This window comes from Heterodontus francisci, chromosome 13 (genome assembly GCF_036365525.1).
Source record: "Heterodontus francisci isolate sHetFra1 chromosome 13, sHetFra1.hap1, whole genome shotgun sequence".
NCBI classification, from domain to species: domain Eukaryota; kingdom Metazoa; phylum Chordata; class Chondrichthyes; order Heterodontiformes; family Heterodontidae; genus Heterodontus; species Heterodontus francisci.
The window spans coordinates 81,195,625-81,217,280 of NC_090383.1; the positions used below are offsets into that span (position 1 = coordinate 81,195,625).

The 21,656-nt window shown below is 42.6% G+C and overlaps 1 protein-coding gene across 5 annotated transcripts in view; it reads right to left on the bottom strand.

Annotated features, from left to right (window-relative positions):
• LOC137376453 (G patch domain-containing protein 2-like) overlaps window positions 1-21,656 on the bottom strand; it is a 331,069-nt gene that overhangs the window by 168,075 nt on the left and 141,338 nt on the right. The window lies entirely within an intron of this gene.

The following is a 21,656-nucleotide window of genomic DNA, read 5'->3' on the forward strand; positions in this document are numbered from 1 at the left end:
TAATGATGAATATCAAGGCTACAGTAAAGTGGGTGACAACAGCAGCCTTGTTATAGCTGCCACTCTTCCTATGCTGTCATTATTACAGGTGAAGATTTATTTGAGTTTATTGTTGCGCACTGTGTGCCAGCTATTTGCAATTCATCACCTACTGTAGAAGGTTCAGAATAACGGCTGCAGCTATAATTGCCACCTACACCTGCTACTGGAAATTATGAGGGTCGCCAACCAGGGCAAACCTGCTCTCCACCACTGCTTCTCCCATTCTCCTAGACACAATTGCCATTTCCTGCATTAAATCAATACTTTCCATGCCATGGTGCATAAAAAGATTGGCTTTTCTCTTGTTGATTTTTGTCAAATATTTTCAAATAAATCTACTCTATAATGAAAATGCAATGTCTTGGCAACTGCACAAGGTTAAAGCTATGCCAACCAATTAAGATGGAAACCAAAAAGTTTGTTGACTGCTGAGCATATGTGAACAGAGTATATCCTCTGCTCAGATAAGTCAAAAACATCATAGAAATTAGGAAGTTTTCCAGTTACATTCGCATTCAATCTCTTTTACAATAAAGTAATGCATTACCATTCTGAGCAGATTATTCAGATAGCATCCTTCAGAATATAAGCAGCAAAGCTAATAAAGATGAACTAGCGAGCAGTACGTGCAGAAATATCACCCTTAGAGAGTTAACATATCAGAATATATGCAAAATGTCACTGTAGCATTAAAAGTCCAGCTTTTGAAACTGTGTGTCACACCTTTAGCATCTCAAAATTAAAAGATTTCTGCTGTGCTTTCTCCTCCTCCCCTGCTCTCCATCAATGATACCTTTGTACCATTAAAAATACCCGATGGACAGGCCAACAATAGAATTTGAATTAAATACAGTAAGTGCTGGAAATACTCAGCTGGTCTGGTAGCATCTATGGAGACAGAAGCAGAGTTAATGTTTAAGGTCTGTGACCTTTCATCAGAGCTGGCAAAGGTTAGAAATGTAATAGGTTTTAAGCAAGTGAAGCAGGGGTGGAGGTGGGGTGGAGGGAGGAGAGAACAAAAGGGATGGTGTGTGATAGGGCAGAAGGCAAGAGAGATTAACTGACATGGAGGTCATGGAGCAAAGGCAAAGGTAGTGTGCTAATGGTGTGGTGAAAGACAAAGTATTAGTGGAGAGACTGTTAATGACAGAATAATGAACAGTTCGGTCCAAAAGCACAGACATGCAAAACCAAGTTTAAGGCAGGCATATGGTAAAAAAAAAAGTGATAAAACAAAATAACATAAAATGATAATAAAAAAGGGCCAGCCGTGCTCTGAGATTATTGAACTCAATGTTCAGTCTAGAAGGGTGTAGAGTGCCTAATCGGAAAATGTGCTGTTTCCTTCAGCTTACGTTGATGTTCACTAGAACACTGCAGCAGGCCCAGGACAGAAATGTAGGCATGAGAGCAGGCGGGATGTGTTGTCAGCACATTTCTGTCCTGGGCCTGCTGCAGTGTTCCAGTGAACATCAACTCAAGCTCGAGGAACAGCACCTAATTTTCCGATTAGGCATTCTACAGCCTTCCAGACTGAACATTGAGTTCAATAATTTCAGAGCATGACTGGCCCTTTTTAATTAGCATTTTATTTTATTCTGTTTTTATCATTTTTTACCAAGTGCCTGCCTTAAACAGTTTTTCATGTTTGTGCTTTTGGACAGAGCTGTTCATTATTCTGTTATTAACAGTCTCTCTGCACTAATGCTTCGTCTTTCACCACACCATTAGCACACTCCCTTTGTCTTTGCCCCATTAGCACACTCCCTTTCTCTTTGCCCCATGACTTCCTTATCAGTTAATCTCTCCTGCCCTCTGCCCTATCACACACCGTTCCTTTGGTTCTCTTCCACCCCCCACCCCCGGTTCACTTGCTTAAAAACTATTACATTTCTAACCTTTGTCAGTTCTGATGAAAGGTCACAGACCTGAAACGTTAACTCTGCTTTTCTCTCCACAGATACTGCCAGACCTGCTGAGTATTTCCAACACTTTGTTTTTAGAGTCATAGAGTTATACAGCACAGAAACAGGCCCTTTGGCCCATTGTGTCTGTGCCGGCCATCAAGCACCTATCTGTTCTAATCCCATTTTCCAAAACTTGGTCCGTAGCCTTGCATGCTATAGCGTTTCAAGTGCTCATCTAAATGCTTCTTAAATGTTGTGAGGGCTCCTGCTCTACCATCCCTTCAGGCAGTGTGTTCCAGATTCCAACCACTCTCGAGGTGAAAACATTTTTCATCAAATCCCTTCTAAACCTCCTGCCCCTTACCTTAAATCTATGCCCCCTGGTTATTGACACCTCCGCTAAGGCAAAAAGTTTCTTCCTATCTATCCTAACTATGCCCCTCATAACTTTGTATACCTCAATCAGGTCTCCCCTCAGTCTTCTCTGCTCTCAGGAAGACAACCCTAGCCTATCTAGTCTCTCTTCATAGCTGAAATGCTGCAGCCCAGGCAACACCCTGGTGAAGCTCCTCTGCACCCTTTCCAGTGCAATAGTGTGATGACCAGAACAGTACACAGTACTCCAGCTGTGGCTTAACTAGCGTTTTGTACAGCTCCATCATAACCTCCCTGTTCATATATTCTATGCCTCGACTAATAAAGGCAAGTATCCCATATGCCGTCCTAACCACCTTATCTAGCTGTGCTGATGCGTTCAGTAATCTATGGACAAGTACACCAAGGTCCCTCTGTACTTCCTAGGGTCCTACCATCCATTGTATATTCCCTTGCCTTGTTAGTCCTCCCAAAATGCATCACCTCACGCCTCAGGATTAAATTCCATTTGCCACTGCTCCGCCCATCTTACCAGCCCATCTATATCGTCCTGTAATCTACGGCTTTCCTCCTCACTATTTACGACACCACTAATTTTCGTGTCATCTGCGAACTTACTGATCATACCTCCTATATTCATGTGTAAATCATTAACGTACACTACAAACTGCAAGGGTCCCAGCACCAATCCCTGCGGTACAGGCTTCCACTTGCAAAACAACCCTCGACCATCACCCTCTGCCTCCTGCCACTAAGCCAATTTTGGATCCAATTTGCCAAATTGCTCTGGATCCCATGGGCTCTTACCTTCTCAACCAATCTCCTATGCGGGACCTTATCAAAAGATTTCCAGCATCTACAGTATTTTTCTAATAGAATTTGAATGCCAACTCTGCAAAAATTTATCTCATAAAGTTACTTTCACTGTGAAGCTTGCTAGATATGTAACAAGTAACGTTTAGTTGAAATGTGCAGTAATAGTGATTTTCAAAGGGTGAAAACAATTTTGATAGACAAGTCTATGGAAAAGTCACTATAGAAAATTTTAGCTATTGATATCTCTATTATACAATATTTATTAGATACAATTTTCACATGCTATCAGTTAGGCATGCCCAATCATTTGCATTTATAGGCCACATAGGTGCATACCACAGAGTCCTTGATGCCGCACAAAATTTAAATTCATGTTCCTATTAATTGCATATGTCGTAAGTTGCTGACACTAACAAATGTTGGTGTTCTGATTTCAGATTTATCCATTAAAAGGGCAAAAATGCTAAAAACAGGCATTTCCAAACCTCCAGTCCCACAAAATCAGCAAATAAGAAATATAGATGCCTATAGGATTGAGTTGCCTGGAGCCAGATTGTTAGGGTTCTGGGGCTGCATGTAGCCCTAGGACTGCAGATTGGATATGCCTCCCACAGGGGAGGATCAAAATGTATACTGAAATGATATGCAAATATAAACTTTACTGAGAGAAAAATAACCTTTTCCTCTACTGCACTAATCATTGGAGGTACTATGTGAAGTATTCACATACTTTTAGCTTAGAAATACAACAGTATAAACTATTTTGAAGTTATTAGATGTGCATTCTAGATATATGAAACAAAGAGTAACATGTGGTGTGTTCTATTCTGAAGCTTTTTGCATAACCCTTTATATAATAAATTAGCTTTTCTATTAAATTACCAATCATATATCAATGTAGTATCTAATATATGACCAGTGGCATTTGTAACAGAATAGGTTTAATCTTACAATTTTAACTTTAAGATTAAAAAGTGCAACAAAATATTTTGATTTTGGATTGGTTTGTCAGTACCTTTGGAATGTGACAGCAAGCATAGGCCATCACATCATTGGTACTATCGGATAGCAAATTTTCCCCCGTTAGGGTATGGGCACACAATATCAAGAATATACATCTATATTTAAATTGAAACTGAATGTCCCATATATATATATACATTGTGCAGATATAAACTTCACACTAAAATATATTTAGTGAAGTGCATGAAAAATCACAACAGGATGCACTCCAAAATCATTCCAGTCATTAGTCCTCCCAAACTAAAACAAAAAAATGAGGTTCTAATCTTTTGTTAGCTAAAAATTGGGAATACTATTGCAAGTCACATAGTTGGAAGGGTCATCCTTACACACATTACATTAACAAAATACTATGAAATCAGTCATAAGTGATACAGAAAAAAGTGATGAAATAGCTCTTTGTTATATAAATATACAATTGGCGTGGAGATGAAACAATGTAACCACATGCTCTGCAACTTAATTTTAAGTTCAAGCTAATTTCTATAATCTTGACCTTGATAGTAGTTGAGGCTACTGATATGTATATTATAGTGCATGATCTGCACTATAAAATCTAACTGACTCCATCTGGCACTGATATGGATTCTGCAGCGAGTTTCTAAAATTAGTTTTTCTCAATCTTTCTGGAAACCGTGTGTAAAAATATTGATATATTAAACAATTTCAATTATGTGTGGGATTGAATTCTCAAAATCCCCTTGTGTAAATGAATGAATAAGGAAATTATGTCCATAAATTCAAATAATTCTAGTTTGGTGTGGAATCGGCTCCATGATTATAGGAGGAAGGAAAAACTGAGGGAAATAGGGAGTTTTGCAATTTTGAGATCCTGTGAAAAAATAAACTATGAGTCTGTGCAACAAGTCTTGATTTCAACTGTTATAACCATTTCCACCACCAAGTCCCCACCAGGCCTGATAAGTCAACATTTGTTACCTTTTGCCGCTTATCCTGATGCAAACTAAGATTATAGTTCAGATGAGGCACTCATTTGACCATGACAAAGATTTAGTACTAAAATAATGACAGATATAAAAAGCATTATGTTGACTCACTATTTTATGTGTATACATGTCAAAAACCATCAGCTATTCGACAGGAGTAGTTGATAAGTTCTGACATTTTTGCCACCAGTCCTATTCTACTGTTAGGAACTGTGGTACAAAAAATCCTAATGGCAGTTTTTGTTACCCATGTAGGTCAAACCACTGTAAGTGCCTATGCAGTAGTTTTGCCTAGACCAAAGAACATAGGCTGCACAAGTAAGCATGGTGGTAATTCCTAAATTCATTACAGTTGAAGCAACTTGTTCAGGCTCTAAAGACAGGGGAGACCAAGTTTTTGTCTTCATGGGACATATAGGTATGTACATGGAGTCTCAGCAACCACATTTATTCACCTATAACCAAAAGTAATAAGAACCTACAGGCGCACAAAATTCAAGAAGGGCAAATCCACAAATAAGAAATATAAGCAGAAAGAGGATTGCGAAAACTGGGTTTTGAGAGTCGAATTGCCAGACTATGGATTCATGTGTGCCCCTAGAGCCACAGATTGGACATTCCTGATTATGACATAATGTTATGAATAGTGGATAAAGTAACCACCATAAAGAAGAGCAAAATTAAATAATGAAAGTTGTGAAAAGAAAAGGAATGAAAGAGATACCATTATCTGTGACCTGGACCTTATAGATATTGATAGGTAGAATCTGTAGCTCTGAAGTAAGGGGATGGGGTTGTGTATAAAGACATGGCACACAGGGAAATAAAAAGTGCAGAGAAGATTCTACAATCTTCTGAGTAGGATAAGCTGCCCTTTTCTGTGTTACGTTTCTGTTAATTAACATTTATAATCGATAAACTAGTATTCCGTAATCACTCCCATCATTATAGTACAACTGAAAAGATTCCATTATGCACTGATTACATCGAGATTACAGCTGTCATAGGGAAAATGTTAGAAGCTATTATTAAAGACGTTATAGGAGGACATTAGTAAAATTCAAGGCAATCAAGCAGAGTCAACATGGTTTTGTGAAAGGGAAATCATGTTTAACCAATTTATTGGAGTTCTTTGAAGAAGTAACATGTGCTGTGGATAAAGGGGAACCGGTACTGTACTTAGATTTCCAGAAGGCATTTGATAAGGTGCCGCATCAAAGGTTATTGTGGAAAATAAAAGCTCATGGTGCAGGGGGTAACATACTGGCATGGATAGAAGATTGGCTGCCTAACAGGAAACAGACAGTAGGCATAAATGGGTCATTTTCTAGTTGGCAAGATGTAATGAGTGGTGTGCCACAGGGATCAGTCCTGGAGCCTCGACTTCTTACAATTTATATAAATGACTTGGAAGACGGGACCAAAGGTATGGTTGCTAAATTTGCTGATGACACAAAGATAAGTAGGAAAATAAGTTGTGAAGAGAACGTAAGGAGGCTACAAAGGGATATAGATAGGTTAAGTGAGTGGCAAAGATCTGGCAAACGGAGTCTTTCTTTCTTTGGCCTCCTTGTCTCGAGAGACAATGGGCAAGTGCCTAGAGGTGGTCAGTGGTTTGTGCAGCAGCGCCTGGAGTGGCTATAACGGCCAATTCTAGAGTGACAGACTCTTCCACAGGCGCTGCAGATAAAATTGGTTGTCGGGGCTGTTACACAGCTGGCTCGCTCCTTGCACTTCTGTCTTTTTTCTTGCCAACTGTTAAGTCTCTTCAACTCGCCACTCTTTAGCCCCTCATTTATGGCTGTCCGCCAGCTCTGGCGATCACTGGCAACTGACTCCCACGACTTGTGGTCAATGTCACAAGACTTCATGTCGCGTTTGCAGACGTCTTTAAAGCGGAGACATGGACAGCCGGTGGGTCTGATGCCAGTGACGAGCTCGCTGTACAATGCGTCCTTGGGGATCCTGCCATCTTCCATGCGGCTCACATGGCCAAGCCATCTCAAGCACCGCTGGCTCAGTAGGATGTATATGCTGGGGATGTTGGCTGCCTCGAAGACTTCTGCGTTGGAGATATGGTCCTGCCACCTGATGCCAAGGATTCTCCGGAGGCAACAAAGATGGAATGAGTTGAGACGTCGCTCTTGGCTGACATACGTTGTCCAGGCCTCGCTGCCGTAGAGCAAGGTACTGAGGACACAGGCTTGAAACACTCAGACTTTTGTGTTCCGTGTCAGTGTGCCATTTTCCACACCCTCTTGGCCAGTCTGGACATAGCAGCGGATGCCTTTCCCATGCGCTTGTTGATTTCTGCACTGAGAGACAGGTTACTGGTGATAGTTGAGCCTAGGTAGGTGAACTCTTGAACCACTTCCAGAGCGTGGTCGCCAATATTGATGGATGGAGCATTTCTGACATCCTGTCCCATGATGTTCGTTTTCATGAGGCTGATGGTTAGGCCAAATTCATTGCAGGCAGCCGCAATCCTGTCGATGAGTCTCTGCAGACACTCTTCTGTGTGGGATGTTAATGCAGCATCGTTAGCAAAGAGGAGTTCCCTGATGAGGACTTTCCGTACTTTGATCTTTGCTCTAAGACGGGAAAGGTTGAACAACCTGCCATCTGATCTTGTGTGGAGGAAAATTCCTTCTTCTGAAGATTTGAACGCATGTGAGAGCAGATCCCAAACAGTGTAGGTGCGAGAACACAGCCCTGTTTCATGCCACCCAGGATAGGAAAGGGGTCTGATGAGGCACTGCTATGCTGAATTTTGCCTTTCATATTGTCATGGAATGAAGTGATGATACTTAGTAGCTTTGGTGGACATCTGATCTTTGCTTGTAGTCTGAAGAGACCACGTCTGCTGACGAGGTCAAAGACTTTGGTGAGATCTATGAAAGCAACGTAGAGGGACATCTGTTGTTCGTGGCATTTCCCCTGTAGCTGGTGAAGGGAGAACAGCATGTCAATGGTGGATCTCTCTGCTCGAAAGCCGCTCTGTGCCTCAGGGTAGACACATTCAGCCAGCTTCTGGAGTCTGTTTAAAATGACTCGAACGAAGACTTTCCCCACTGTGCTGAGCAGGGAGATCCCACGGTAGTTGTTGCAGTCACAGCAGTCACCCTTGTTCTTATAGAGGGTGATGATATTGGCATCGTGCCTGTCCTGTGGTACTGCTCCCTCATTCCAGCACAGGCAAAGGAATTCATGGAGTGCTGAGAGTGTAGCAGGCTTGGCACTCTTGATTATTTCAGGGGTGATGCCAGCCTTTCCAGGAGATTTTCCACTGGCTAGAGAATCAATGGCATCACTGAGTTCCGATTTTGTTGGCTGTTCATCCAGCTCATCCATGACTGGCAGAGACTGGGCTGCACTGAGGGCGGTATCAGTGACAACATTTTCCCTGGAGTACAGTTCTAGGTAATGCTCCACCCAGCGGTCCATTTGCTTGCGTTGGTCAGTGATCGTTTCCCCTGATTTAGACTTGAGGAGGGCAATCTTCTTGATGGTTGGCCCTAGGCTCTCTTAATGCTATCATACATTCCTCTGATGTTTCTGGTGTCGGAGGCCAGCTGAATACGACTGCATAGGTGTTGCCAGTAGTCATTTGCACAGCACCTGGCTGTTCTTTGTGCAGCGCTTCTGGCTACTTTAAGTGCTATGAATGTTAACTCACTGGGGACTTTCTTGTCGTTCAACAGTGCAGTGCGCTTAGCGGCTATGACAGGTTCCAGCTCTTCAAAGTGAGATTGAAACCAGATCTGCAAACGGAGTATAATGTGGGAAAATGTGAAATTGTCCATTTTGGCAGGAAGAATAAAAAAAGAGGCATATTATCGAAATGGTGAGAGATTGCAGAGCTCTGAGATGGAGAGGGATCTGGGTGTCCGAGCGCATGAATCGCAAAAGGTTAGTATGCATGGACAGCACGTAATTAGGAAAACTAATAGAATGTTATTGCTTATTGCAAGGGGAATTGAATACAAAAGTAGGGAGGTTATGCTTCAGTTATACAGAGCGTTGGTGAGACCATATCTGGAGCACTTTGTACAGTATTGGTGTTCTTATTTAATGAAGGATGTAAATGCTTTGGAAGCAGTTCAGAGAAGGTTTACCAGACTAATATCTGGAATGGGCGGGTTGTCTTATGAGCAAAGGTTGGACAGGCTAGGCTTGTATCTGCTGGAGTTTAAAAGAGGTGACTTGATTGAAACATATAATATTCTGAGGGGTCTTAACAGGGTGGATGTGGAAAGGATGTTTCCTCTTGTGGGAGAATCTGGAACTAGGGGTCACTGTTTAAAAATAAGGGGTCACCCACTTAAGACAGTGATTAGGAGAAATTTTTTTCTTAGAGGGTCGTGAGTCTTTGCAACTCTCTTCCTCAAAAGGCGGAGGAAGCAGAGTCTTTGACTATTTCTAAGCCAGAGGTAGATAGATTCTTGATAAGCAAGGGGGTGAAAGGTTATTCGGGGTAGGCTGGAATGTGGAGTTTAGGTTACAATCAGATCAGCCATAATCATGTTGAATGGCAGAGCAGGCTTGAGGGGCCGAGTGGCCTACTCCTGCTCCTAATTCATATGTTCATAGGAGAAATTATATGGTCTCATGTTATCTGGTTTTTGTTTGCGTAGAGATGTGTCGAGCCCAGAAATTTTATACAGCAAAACCAAAATAAAATAATGATATTTAAAATGTTATGACTCTTTTTCTCCATAAAATCAATAGGAAAAACAGCTTTGAAAATTGCCATGTGACTACAAAACCCATGTCGATGTTTTGCTTAGGAGCAGTGCAAGGCATACTGTCAGGAGTTTTTGTGATACTGTCAGGAATTTTTGTGATACTGTGTGTCATATGTGTGAATGTCCAGACGCTGGTAATTTTGATAATGTACTGTGTTCTTCTCCAATATTTTAAAAATAAAAAAAACATTTATGTTATCGTTTATTGCGAGGGGAATTGAATACAAAAGTAGGGAGGTTAAACTTCAGTTATACAGGGCATTGGTGAGACTACATCTGGAGTACTGGGTACAGTATTGATCTCCTTATTTAAGGAAGGATGTAAATGTCTTAAAGACTGTATCACTGAATCCAATCAGATTTTGAAGGCAATTGTAGATGGTAAAAATGTTTTGAGGGGACAGGAAGTGAACAACTCACCACAGACAACTAACGTCTGTCCTAAATTGTTGACATGGTTGGTCCAGTTAAGCTTCTGCTCAATAGTGAAACCAAGGATGTGGATGGTTGTTTTTTATTCGTTCATGGAATGTGAACACTGCTGGCTCGGCCAGCATTTATTGCCAATCTCTAATTGCCCTCGAGAAGGTGGTGGTGAGCTGTCTTCTTGAACAGCTGCAGTCCTTGGGGTATAGTTACACCAACAGTGCTGTTAGGAAGAGAGTTCCAGGATTTTGACCCAGCAACGGTGAAGGAACAGCGATATAGTTCCAAGTCAGGATGGTGTGTGACTTGTCCTCTAGTTGGTAGAGGTCGCGTGTTTGGAAGGTGCTGTTGGAGAAGCCTTAGTGAGTTGCTACAGTGCATCTTGTAGATGGTACACACTGCTGTCACTGTGCATCAGTGATGAAGGGAGTGAATGTTCAAGGTAGTAAATGGGGTGCCAATCAAGCAGGCTGCTTTGTCCTGGATGGTGTCGAGCTTCTTGAGTGTTGTTGGAGCTGCACCCATCCAGGCAAGTGGAGAGTATTCCATCACACCCCTGACTTGTGCCTTGTAGATGGTGGACAGGCACTGGGGAGACATGAAGTGAGTTCCTCACTGCAGAATTCCTAACCTCTGACCTGCTCTTGTAGTCACAGCATTTATGTAGCTTGTCCAGTTAAATTTCTGGTCAATGGTCACGCCTAGAATGTTGATAGGGAGGCATTCAGTGATAGTAATGCCACTGAACACCAAGGGGAGATGGTTAAATTCTCTCCTGTTTGAGATTGTCATTGCCTGGCACATGTGTGGCATGAATGTTACTTGCCACTTATCAGCCCAAGCCTGGATGTTGTCCAGGTTGATAGCAGCCCTTGTCCATATGTTGTACAACCATCAGTGAACATGCCTACTTCTGACCTTATGATGGAGGGTAGGTCACTGATGAAGCAGCTGAAGATGGTTGGGCCAGGACACTACCCTGAGGAACTCCTGCAGTGATGTCCTCGAGCTGAGATAATTGACCTCCAACAACCACAACCACCTTCCTTTGTACTAGGCATGACTCCAACCAGCAGAGAGTGCAGAGAGCAGAGATTCCCACTGCCTCCAGTTTTGCTAGGGTTCCTTGATGCCGTACTCGTCAAAAGCTGCCTTTATGTCAAGGGCAGTCACCCTCACTTAACCTCTGCAGTTTAGCTCTTTTATCCATGTTTGGACCAAGGCGGTAATGAGATCAGGAGCTGAGTAATCCTGGCGGAACCCAAACTGACCATCAGTGAGCAGGTTATTGCTAAGCAAGTGCTGCTTGATAGCACTGTCGACGACTCCTTCAGTCACTTTGCTCAGTGACAGAAATGGCCATTACCTGGCAATTACGTGGCGTGAATGTCACCAGCAAATTGTCATCCTGAGCTTGGATGTTATACAGGTCCTACTGTTGCTGGCATTGTCTGTTTCATTATTAGAATAGTTGTGAATGGAACTGTAGAATAGTCAGCAAATAGCCCCACTCCTGACTTTATGGCGAAGGGAAGGCCATTAATGAAGCAGCTGAGGATGGTTTGACTGAGGACAATTCCCCAACAATACGTTGCAGCTGCAATGATTAAGCTTCACCCACCTTCTTCATCTTCCTTTGTGCCAGTCACTATTCTTCTCATGTAACCAATAATGATTGGAAGCATACTAACTATCTGAAAAGTTATGGTTGGATTATCTGTTTCAAAATTCTTGGGAGAATCTTGATGGAGTCTGTGGAATTCTCTTCCGCAGAGAGCAGTGGAGGCTGGGTTATCGAATATATTCAAGGCTGAGTTATATAGATTCTTGATAGACAAGGGAGTCAAGTGTTATGAGGAGCAGACAGGAAAGTGGAGTTGAGGCCATGTTCAGATCAGCCATGATCTGATCAAATGGTGGAGCAGGCTAGAGGGGCCAAGTGGCCTACTCCTGCTCCTACTTTGTATGTTCGTATGACTCTTGAAATGCTTATGATTCTGAGTATCATATATTCAATAAATCTTCATATTCTTGAATGTTTCAATTTTTTTCAAATAAAGTAAATTTTGTGCAAATATTCAGTTGCAGGTAATTTTGAGAACACACTATTTGTTTTTTCTCCAAAATACTGAAAGGGAAAAAATCTTGGATGCCCTTGTACAATTATAGTAGCATCATTACCTCTAATCAGTAATAAAAACATCCATTATGAATAAATAATGCAGTTTAGACATTAATGCAAGCTTTGCAGAAAAGGTTTAATAGGCAAATAGGCCAGTATTGGAGGCATATGCTTGCTTATTAATAGTTTTTTTTCTATTGAAAAACAAATCAATAGGTCTCCCACTAGTTGAGGGAAAGGGAACAGAGAGGATGTTGGCAAAAATGTAGCAGAGAGTAGACATTCATACTATCTGTACCTTGGCATAACAACCACAATGGTAAAAATTATACATAGACAGTAGCTTACATCTACGACATTTGTACATGGTAAGAGTTATGGGCATTGATTACTGATCAACCTCTCACTGATTTCCCCTCTTTTTCTGTTTGGGTTTCAAGCATTTAGTTTGGAAGCAAAAGTCAAAAAATAAGAATAAAAGGCATAAGTCAAGTTATTCCATCCAATCCACAATGTAAAATGCACATCTACTTGGAGCATAAACTCAAAGTATAAGGAACCAAGCACACATTTCTTCACACAAATACAATCCACTTTGAATGTTGCATGATGCTCTATTTTGAAAGAGATAGTTCATAATAAATTGATCAGCAAACACCGACTGTAATGAGATAAATAAACAACAGCAATAAACTCTTTCTCTTGAATAGATACCATAAATCTCACCTTCTTTCTATTCAACACTTAAGCAGATTTGAACAGAGTTCAACTGAACTGGGGCCTGAGCTGGATGCACTAGCATTTAACATTGATGCTTCTTCCAATCTTTGATAATGGGGACATTACAGGCTATAGCAGGGTTGTCCAACCTTTTCTCGTGGGGGGCCACATTACAATTTTTGGCTTACATGGGGGAGGCGGTGATACAATTTTGGAAAGATAAAGGCGTTGAAAAGTTACCTTACTATTAATCAAGACAACAACAAATGTGCATTTTTGTGAACAAGCTTTAAATGAGAAGATTAATTTATTGACTTACTTTCTGGTCACTATGTTGGACACTGATTTAGTGAGATAGCAGGCATTTTTTGCTTGTATAAGTAGTCAATGTCTGCCCGCATAATTGTAGCGATGCAGAGTATTTTGGATAGATGTCCATCTGGCAGGAGTGATCTTGATCACTCCCTCTCTCTCTCTCTACCCCCCTCGCTCTCTCTCCCCATCTCTCTCTGGCAGCTGCAGAGAGCAGGAACTCTCATCAGAGCAGCTTTGTAGTTGGTCAGTTTTTTTGTTTAAAAATCGCAGCTGTCAGTTTCACAGCTGACAGGTGCTGGGAGCTGGAACGGCGGTTTCCCAACCTCGGGCAGACTCGGGGTTTTCCGGCAGGTCCCAACTTTTTTTTTAAAAGCACATTGGAAAACCATGAATCCGTCCAAAGTTCAGAAACCGCAGTTCCCGCTCCCAGCACCTGTCAGCTGTGAAACTGTCGTGTGATGTTTTTTAAAAGCCGATCTGGATGAAGAAGCCAATGGGAAATTTCTCATCTCTGAAATACATCCGCGGGCCAGATGGAAAAATTTGGCGGGTCGGATTCTGGCCCACGGGCCCTCTGTTGGGCAACCCTGGGCTATAGGCTAAGTCCCCTGCTACTAAGAAGGTTTTAGAATGCTCAGGGGAAGTGAAATGAGGAACAATGAGGACCATTGCATTTTTAAGAGTGTAACCAAGTGGATGAGGATGAGCCACAGGAGGACATAGGCCTGCACTTCAGCTGATTCTCCTGTTCTTTGCTAGTTTTGGATGACTTGGTTTTCCTGTGCAGTTCCAATTTCAGCTGGAGGCGACGGGTTTACATCTGCCGGCTGAAGAGTTAGGCAGAGCCCCGCATTGCCTCTTTGCAGGAAGACCCGCCGCATTACATGCCAATCAGACACTTAACTGGCCAGTACATGCCTTCTCCAGAATTAAGGACCCCGGGGACAGACGTCCCGCTTGCTGGCCAATCAGAGGCCGGCAGCTCTTTTAATCAGCAGTGCCACCGGCAGGCAGTGGCTCCTACCGGTAATGCACCCAACCAAGACCTAGGTTAGTTGATGGACCCAGTCCACAGGTCAATGATAGCAGGAAGGGTTTCACGGGGTGGGGGTCACTCTAGCACCCCCCCTTCCCGATGTTGCGTCCCTTGAGCAGGCACCGAGTGCCTTTGAACAAGGGATCCCCACCCACCCATCAGGAGCCAGCAAGCAACCCGCAAAGGGGTGCTCACATGCTCCCCGCGTGGTGACAGGTCTGCCCACCACTTTGCTAATACCAGCGGCTATGGGAAGAGGCCCTTAATTGGGCATTAATTGCCCACTTAAGGGCCTCAATTGGCAGTGGGGCAGGAAGGCCGTCCATGGTCCTTCCAGCCATGGACTAATCGAGTTGGAGCCGGGAAGGTGGCGGGGTCCCCACCCACTACCATCCTGCCCAATAAATGCCGTCGCCACCTCCAAGCTCGCCACGGGGAAGAGAATAAAATACTGCCCCAAATGTGTTCAATCCTGAAGTATTCGATACAAAAGACTGAAGTTGCCATCTGCAAAAAAGAATGATTTTGTACTGGATACGCAATTTGAAGCTTTGTATCTGTCACTATTAAAAACTAAACAGCGCAACAAAATTGAGTATGAAAATTGAAAGTCTACACTATTACTATCAAATACAATAGGAAGTGCCAAACATAATGAAAAGAAAGGAGAAAACGGAGGGGGTGAAGGATCTGGGAGGCAATGGCACACCATATGATGACAACAGTGAAAAACAAAATTGTGGAGGTGTAGCAGAGAGAAATGAGAGTAAAGAAACAGAGTAATGGGGATAAGAGTCATATAAGGAAAGTATAAGGCATATAGAAGAGAAAAGGTAAAGGGGAAAAAGTTTACAGAAAAGGGAGGGAAAATAGCCATAGACCGAGATAATAAAGATCAAATAAAAAGAAAATAAAAAAAGGATGCAAAGATCAAATAAAAAGAAAATAAAAAAAGGATGCAAAGAGTGGAAGACAAACAGAAAGACAGAGGTGAGAGTCAAAAAGAATTAGCGAAGGTCAAACAAGCAGAGAAAGTTATAGATTGAGAGACACAAATTTACTTCCCATTTTGTTTATGAGCAATGCCATGGACATCAACTGGAATGACTTTAATTGTCACAGTTGATTATCTATGCCACAATTAAATTATATCCACCAGTTGCCTTAATAAATGGTCTAGCATGTTTTATGCTACAAAGGAAGACAATGAACTGATTAATTCATTCTCCGTCCCCTATCCCTGCTTAAAATATGCTGGATCATACATTTTAGCTGTAACAATATATGCTTTCTTGTTTGTTCTCTGTGGCTCAGTTATCATCACACTGAAGCCACAAACTACAGAACCATGTCTCCACCTACAAGTTGTAGGATCTGATGCAACATTATGGATTATAGAAATTATTTCATTGTGACACAGTTATCTTTACAGCACTGTAATAAAATTAAACTATATCAGTAATCTTATTCCCAGAGGTCATTTTTTTATATGCATATAAAAAAGCAGCTTTAACACGTCAGGTTTGGTTTACTTGTGGATTGCAGAACAATTCATTTTTATAATCTTCTAACACTTTGCACACATATTATAGAATCATAGAATGTCTACAGCACAGAAGGAGGCCATTTGGCCTGTCATGTCCGTTACAGATCGCTGCAAGAGCAATTCATCTAGTCCCATTCCCTGGCCTTTTCCCCGTAGCCTTGGCAAATTTTTTCACCAGATAATTGTCCAATTCTCTTTTGAAGTCCTCGATTGAATCTGCCTCCGCCACACTTTCAAGCAGAGCCTTCCAGATCCTAATCACTCACTGTGTTAAAATGTTTTTCCTCATGTTGCCTCTGCTTCTTTTGCCAATCACCTTAAATCAGTGTCCTCTGGTTCTGGATCCTTTGGCCAATGTGAACAGTTTCTCCCTATCTACTTGATACAGACCCCTCATCATTTTGAGCACCTCTGTCAAATCACCTCTTCACCTTTTCTTTTCCAAGAACAGGCCCAGCTTCTCCAACCTATCCACACAACTGAAGTTCCTCACCCTTGAAACCATTTTATTCTGCACCCCCTCAAATGCCTTAATATCCTTCCTAAAGCGTGGTGCCCAGAACTGGACACAATACTTCAGTTGAAGCTCAACCAGTGTTTTATACAGGTTTAACATAACTTCCTTGTTTTCTACTCTATGCCCCTATTTATAAATCCCAGGACCCTGCATGCTTTATTAACTGCTTTCTCAACCTGCCCTGCAACCTTCAATGATTTGTGCACATATACCCCTGGGTCCCTCTGCTCCTGCACCTCTTTAGAACTGTACCCTGTAATTTATATTGCCTCTGCTTGTTCATCCTACCAAAATGAAGCACTTCACACTTTTTTGCATTAAATTTCACCTGCTACTTGTCCACCCATTCCACCTGCCTGTCTATGTCCTCTTGAAGTTTTTTGCTATCCTCCTCACCATTCACGATACTTCCATGTTTTGTGTCATCTGCAAATTTTGAAATTATACGCTGTAGGCCCACATCCAATTCATTAACATATATCAAGAAAAGCAGGGGTTCTAGCACTGCCCCTGAGAAACCCCACTAAATACCTTCCTCCAGTCTGAAAAACAAGTGTTCACCACGACTCTCTGTTTCCTGTCACTCAGTCAATCTTGTATCCATGCTGCTGCCCTTTTATTCCATGGGCTCTAACTTTTCTGACAAGTCTGTTATATGACACTTTATCAAATGCCTTTTGAAAGTCCATGTGCACAGTGGCGCAGTGGTTAGCACCGCAGCCTCACAGCTCCAGCGACCCGGGTTCAATTCTGGGTACTGCCTGTGTGGAGTTTGCAAGTTCTCCCTGTGTCTGCGTGGGTTTCCTCCGGGTGCTCCGGTTTCCTCCCACATGCCAAAAGACTTGCAGGTTGATAGGTTAATTGGCCATTATAAATTGCCCCGAGTATAGGGAAATATAGTGGGAATGTGGTAGGAATATGGAATTAGTGTAGGATTAGTATAAAATGGGTGGTTGATGGTCGGCACAGACTCGGTGGGCCGAAGGGCCTGTTTCAGTGCTGTATCTCTAAACTAAACTAAACCATATGACCCTCATCAATCCTCTCCATTAACTCATCAGAAATCTCAAGCAGTTAGTTAAACATGATATGCCCTTAACAAATCTGTGCTGGGTTTCCTTAATTAATCCACATTTGTCCAAATGACTTGTTAATTTTGTCCTGAATTATCACTTCTAAAAGTTTTCCCATGACCGCGATTAAACTGACTGGCTTGTAGAAAGTTTAAGGCACAGAAAGAGGCCACTTGGCCCATTGTGACTGCCAGCTGAAAAACGATCCACCTATTCTAATCCCACCTTCCAGCATTTGGTCCGTAGCCCTGCAGCTTAGGGCACTTGAGGTGCATATCCAGACTCCTTTTGAATGAGTTGAGGGTTTCTGCCTCAACTACCCTTTAAGGCAGTGAGCTCCAGACCATCACCACCCTCTGGGTGAAAACGTTTTTCCTCAGCTCCCCTCTAATTTTTCTACCAATCATTTTAAAATCTATGCCCCCTCGTCACTGACCTCTCTGCTAAGGTGAATAGACCCTTCACCTCCACTCTATCCAGGCTGCTCAAAATTTTCTACATTTCAATCAGATCTCCCCTCAGCCTTCTCTGTTCCAAGGAGAACAACCTCAGCCTATCCAATCTTTCCTCATAGCTGCAGTTTTCCAGTCCTGGCAATATCCTCGTAAATCTCCTCTGTACCCTCTCTAGTGCAATTACATTCTTTCTGTAATGAGGTGACCAGAACTGCACACAGTACTCAAGTTGTGGCCTAACCAATGAGTTATACATTTCCAGGATAACCTCCCTGCTCTTGTATTCTATACCTCGGCTAATAAAGGAAAGAATTCCATATGCCTTCTTAACCACCTTATCGACCTGTCCTGCTACCTTCAGGGATCTGTGGACATTCATTCCAAGGTCCCTTACTTCCTCTACACTTCTCAGTTTTTCCCATTAATTGTGTATTCCTTTGCCTTGTTTGACTTCACACTTCTCCAGGTTGAATTCCATTTCCACTTTTCTGCCCATCCGACCAGACCATCAATATCTTCCTGTAGCCTACAGTTATCCTCCTTGCTATCTACCACACGGCCAATCTTTGTGTCATCCGCAAACTTCTTGATCATGTCCCCTACATTTACGTCCAAATCGTTACTATATACCACAAAAAGCAAGGGACCCAGTACTGAGCCCTGCTGAACGCCACTGGAGACAGCCCTCCAGTCGCTAAAACAGCCATCAACAATTACCCTTTATTTCCTGCCATTGAGCTAATTTTGTCTCCACCTTGCTGCATTTCCCTGGATCCCATGGGATTTTATTTTTTTAACCAGTCTGCCATATGGGACTCGTCAAAAGCCTTGCTAAAAACCATGTAGACCACATCAACTGCACTACCCTCATCTATCTCCTTGTTACTTCAAAAAATTCGATCAAGTTGGTCAAACAAGATCTTCCCTTAACAAATCCATGCTGACTATCCTTGATTAGCCTGTGCCTTTCTAAGTGACAGTTTATCCTGTCTCTCAGAATAGATTCCAATAATTTGCCCATTACTGAAGTTAGACTGACTGGCCTATAATTATATGGTCTATCCTTCGCTCCCTTTTTAAACAGAGGTACAACGTTAGCAATTCTCCAATCCTCCGGCACCACACCTGTATCCAGTGAGGACTGGAAAATGCTGGTCATACCCTCTGCTATTTCCTCTCTTGCTTCTTTTAACAGCCTAGGATACATTTCATCTGGCCCTAGTGATTTATCAACTTTCAAGGATGCTAATCCCATTAATAATTCCTCTCTCCCTATGTTTATCACATCCAATACTTCATACTCTTCCTCCTTAACTACAATATCTGCATCGGCCCTCTCCTTTGTGAAGACAGACTCAAAGTATTCATTAAGAACCATACCAACATCTTCCGCTCCTACACATAGGTTACCTTTTTGGTCTTTTATGGGCCCTACTCTCTCTTTAGTTATCCTCTTACTCTTAATGTATAGATAAAACATTTTTGGGTTCACCTTGATTTTGCTTGCCAATATTTTTTCATGCCCTCTCTTTGCTTTCCTAATTTCCTTTTTGATTTCACCCCACCAGTTTTTATACCTCTCTCGGCTTTCTGTAGTATTGAGTTCTTGCTGTCGAACATAAGCTTTCCTTTTCTGCCTTATCTTACCCTGTAGGCTCCTTGACATCGTGGGTTCTAGATTTGGCCGCCACACCCTTTATCTTTGTGGGGACATGTCTACCCTGAACCCTTTGAATGCCTCCCACTGTTCTGACACTGTTTTACCTTCAAGTAGCTGTTTCCAGTCCACTTTTGCTAAATCACTCCTCAGTTTAGTTTAATTGGTCTTGCCCCAATTGAGAACTCTAACTCCTGTTCTATCTCTGTCCTTTCCCATAATGATGTTAAAACTGACTGAATTATGATCACTGCCACCAAAATGCTCTCCCACTGCCACTCCTTCCACCTGCTCATCTTCATTTCCTAAAACTAAGTCTAAAATTACACCCTCTCTTGTTGGACTTGCTACAGACTGGCCAAAAAAGTTCTCCTGAAGAATTGTCAAGAATTCTGCTCCCTCAATTTCTTTCACACTAAAACTGTCCCAGTTAATATTGGGGTAATTAAAATCCCCTACTATTACTGCCCTATTGTTTTTGTACTTCTCAGAGATTTGCCCACATATCTGCTCTTCTATCTCCCTCTGACTGTTTGGGGGTCTATAGTACACTCTCAGCAGTGTGATTGCCCCTTTTTTGTTGCTTAGCTCAATCCATATGGCCTCATTTGATGAACCTTCTAACGTATCATCCCTCCTCACAGCTGTAATAGTTTCCTTGACCAAAATTGCCACTCCCTCTCCTTTCTTATCCCCCTCCCTATCGCATCTGAAAATCCTGTAACCAGGAACGTTGAGCTGATATTCCTGTCCCTCCTTAGGCCATGTTTCTGTAGTAGCTATGATATCATACTGCCATGTGTCTATCTGTGCCCTCAGCTCATCTGCTTTATTTGCTATACTTCTTGCATTGAAATAGATACCCTTGAGCACTACCAAACTCTTTTTATTTTCTAACCCTCGTTTCCTCTGTCTTCCAGACTCATCCATTAATTTTCCACCTTCCATTTTCATTTCTGATTTTGTCCCAGCTCAGTCTACCCTTCAGTCCCCATCCTCCTGCCAAATTAGTTTCAACCCTCCCCAACAGCACTGGCAAAACATCCCACAAGGAATTTAGTCCTGGCTCTGTTCAGGTGAAACCTGTCCGGACTGTACAGGTCCCATCTCCCCCAGAGCCAGTCCCAATGTCCCAGAAATCTGAAGCCCTCCCGCCTGCACCATCTTTCCAGCCACGCATTCATCTGTCTTATCCTTCTATTTCTATACTCACTTGCGTGTGACACTGGGAGTAATCCGGAGATTATTACTTTTGAGGTCCTGCTTGCTAATTTCTTACCTAGCTCCCTAAATTCTGACTGCAAGACCATATCCCTCTTTCTACCTATGTCGTTGGTTCCGATATGGACCACGACTGCTGGCCGTTCAACCTCCCCCTTCACGATGCTCTGCAGCCGCTCAGTGACATCCTTGACCCTGGCATCAGGGAGGCAACACACCATCCTGGATTCACGTCTGCGGCAACAGAAACACCTGTCTGTTCCCCTGACTATTGAATCACCTATCACTATGGCTCTTCTAGTCTTCCCTGTACTCCACTGTGCAGCTGAGCCACCCGTGGTGCCATGGACTTGGCTCTGGCTGCACTCCCCAGGTGAAGCATCACTTTCCTCAGTATTCAGAACTGAATACCTGTTGGAGAGTGGGATGCACTCAGGAGTCTCCTGCACTACCTGCCTGATTCTTTTTGACTGTCTGGTGGTCACCCATTCCCTCTCTCCCTGCATTCTCTTAAGCTGTGGATGACCAGATCAATAAACGTGCTATACACGTAGCTCTCATCCTCATGAATGCACTGCAGTGTCGCCAGCTGCTGCTCAAGTTCCAAAACCCAGAGCCCAAGCTGCTTCAATTGATGACACTTCCTGTACAAATGGTTCTCCAGAATATGGTAAGCATCCTGGAGCTCCCATATAGCACAGGAGGTGCACCCT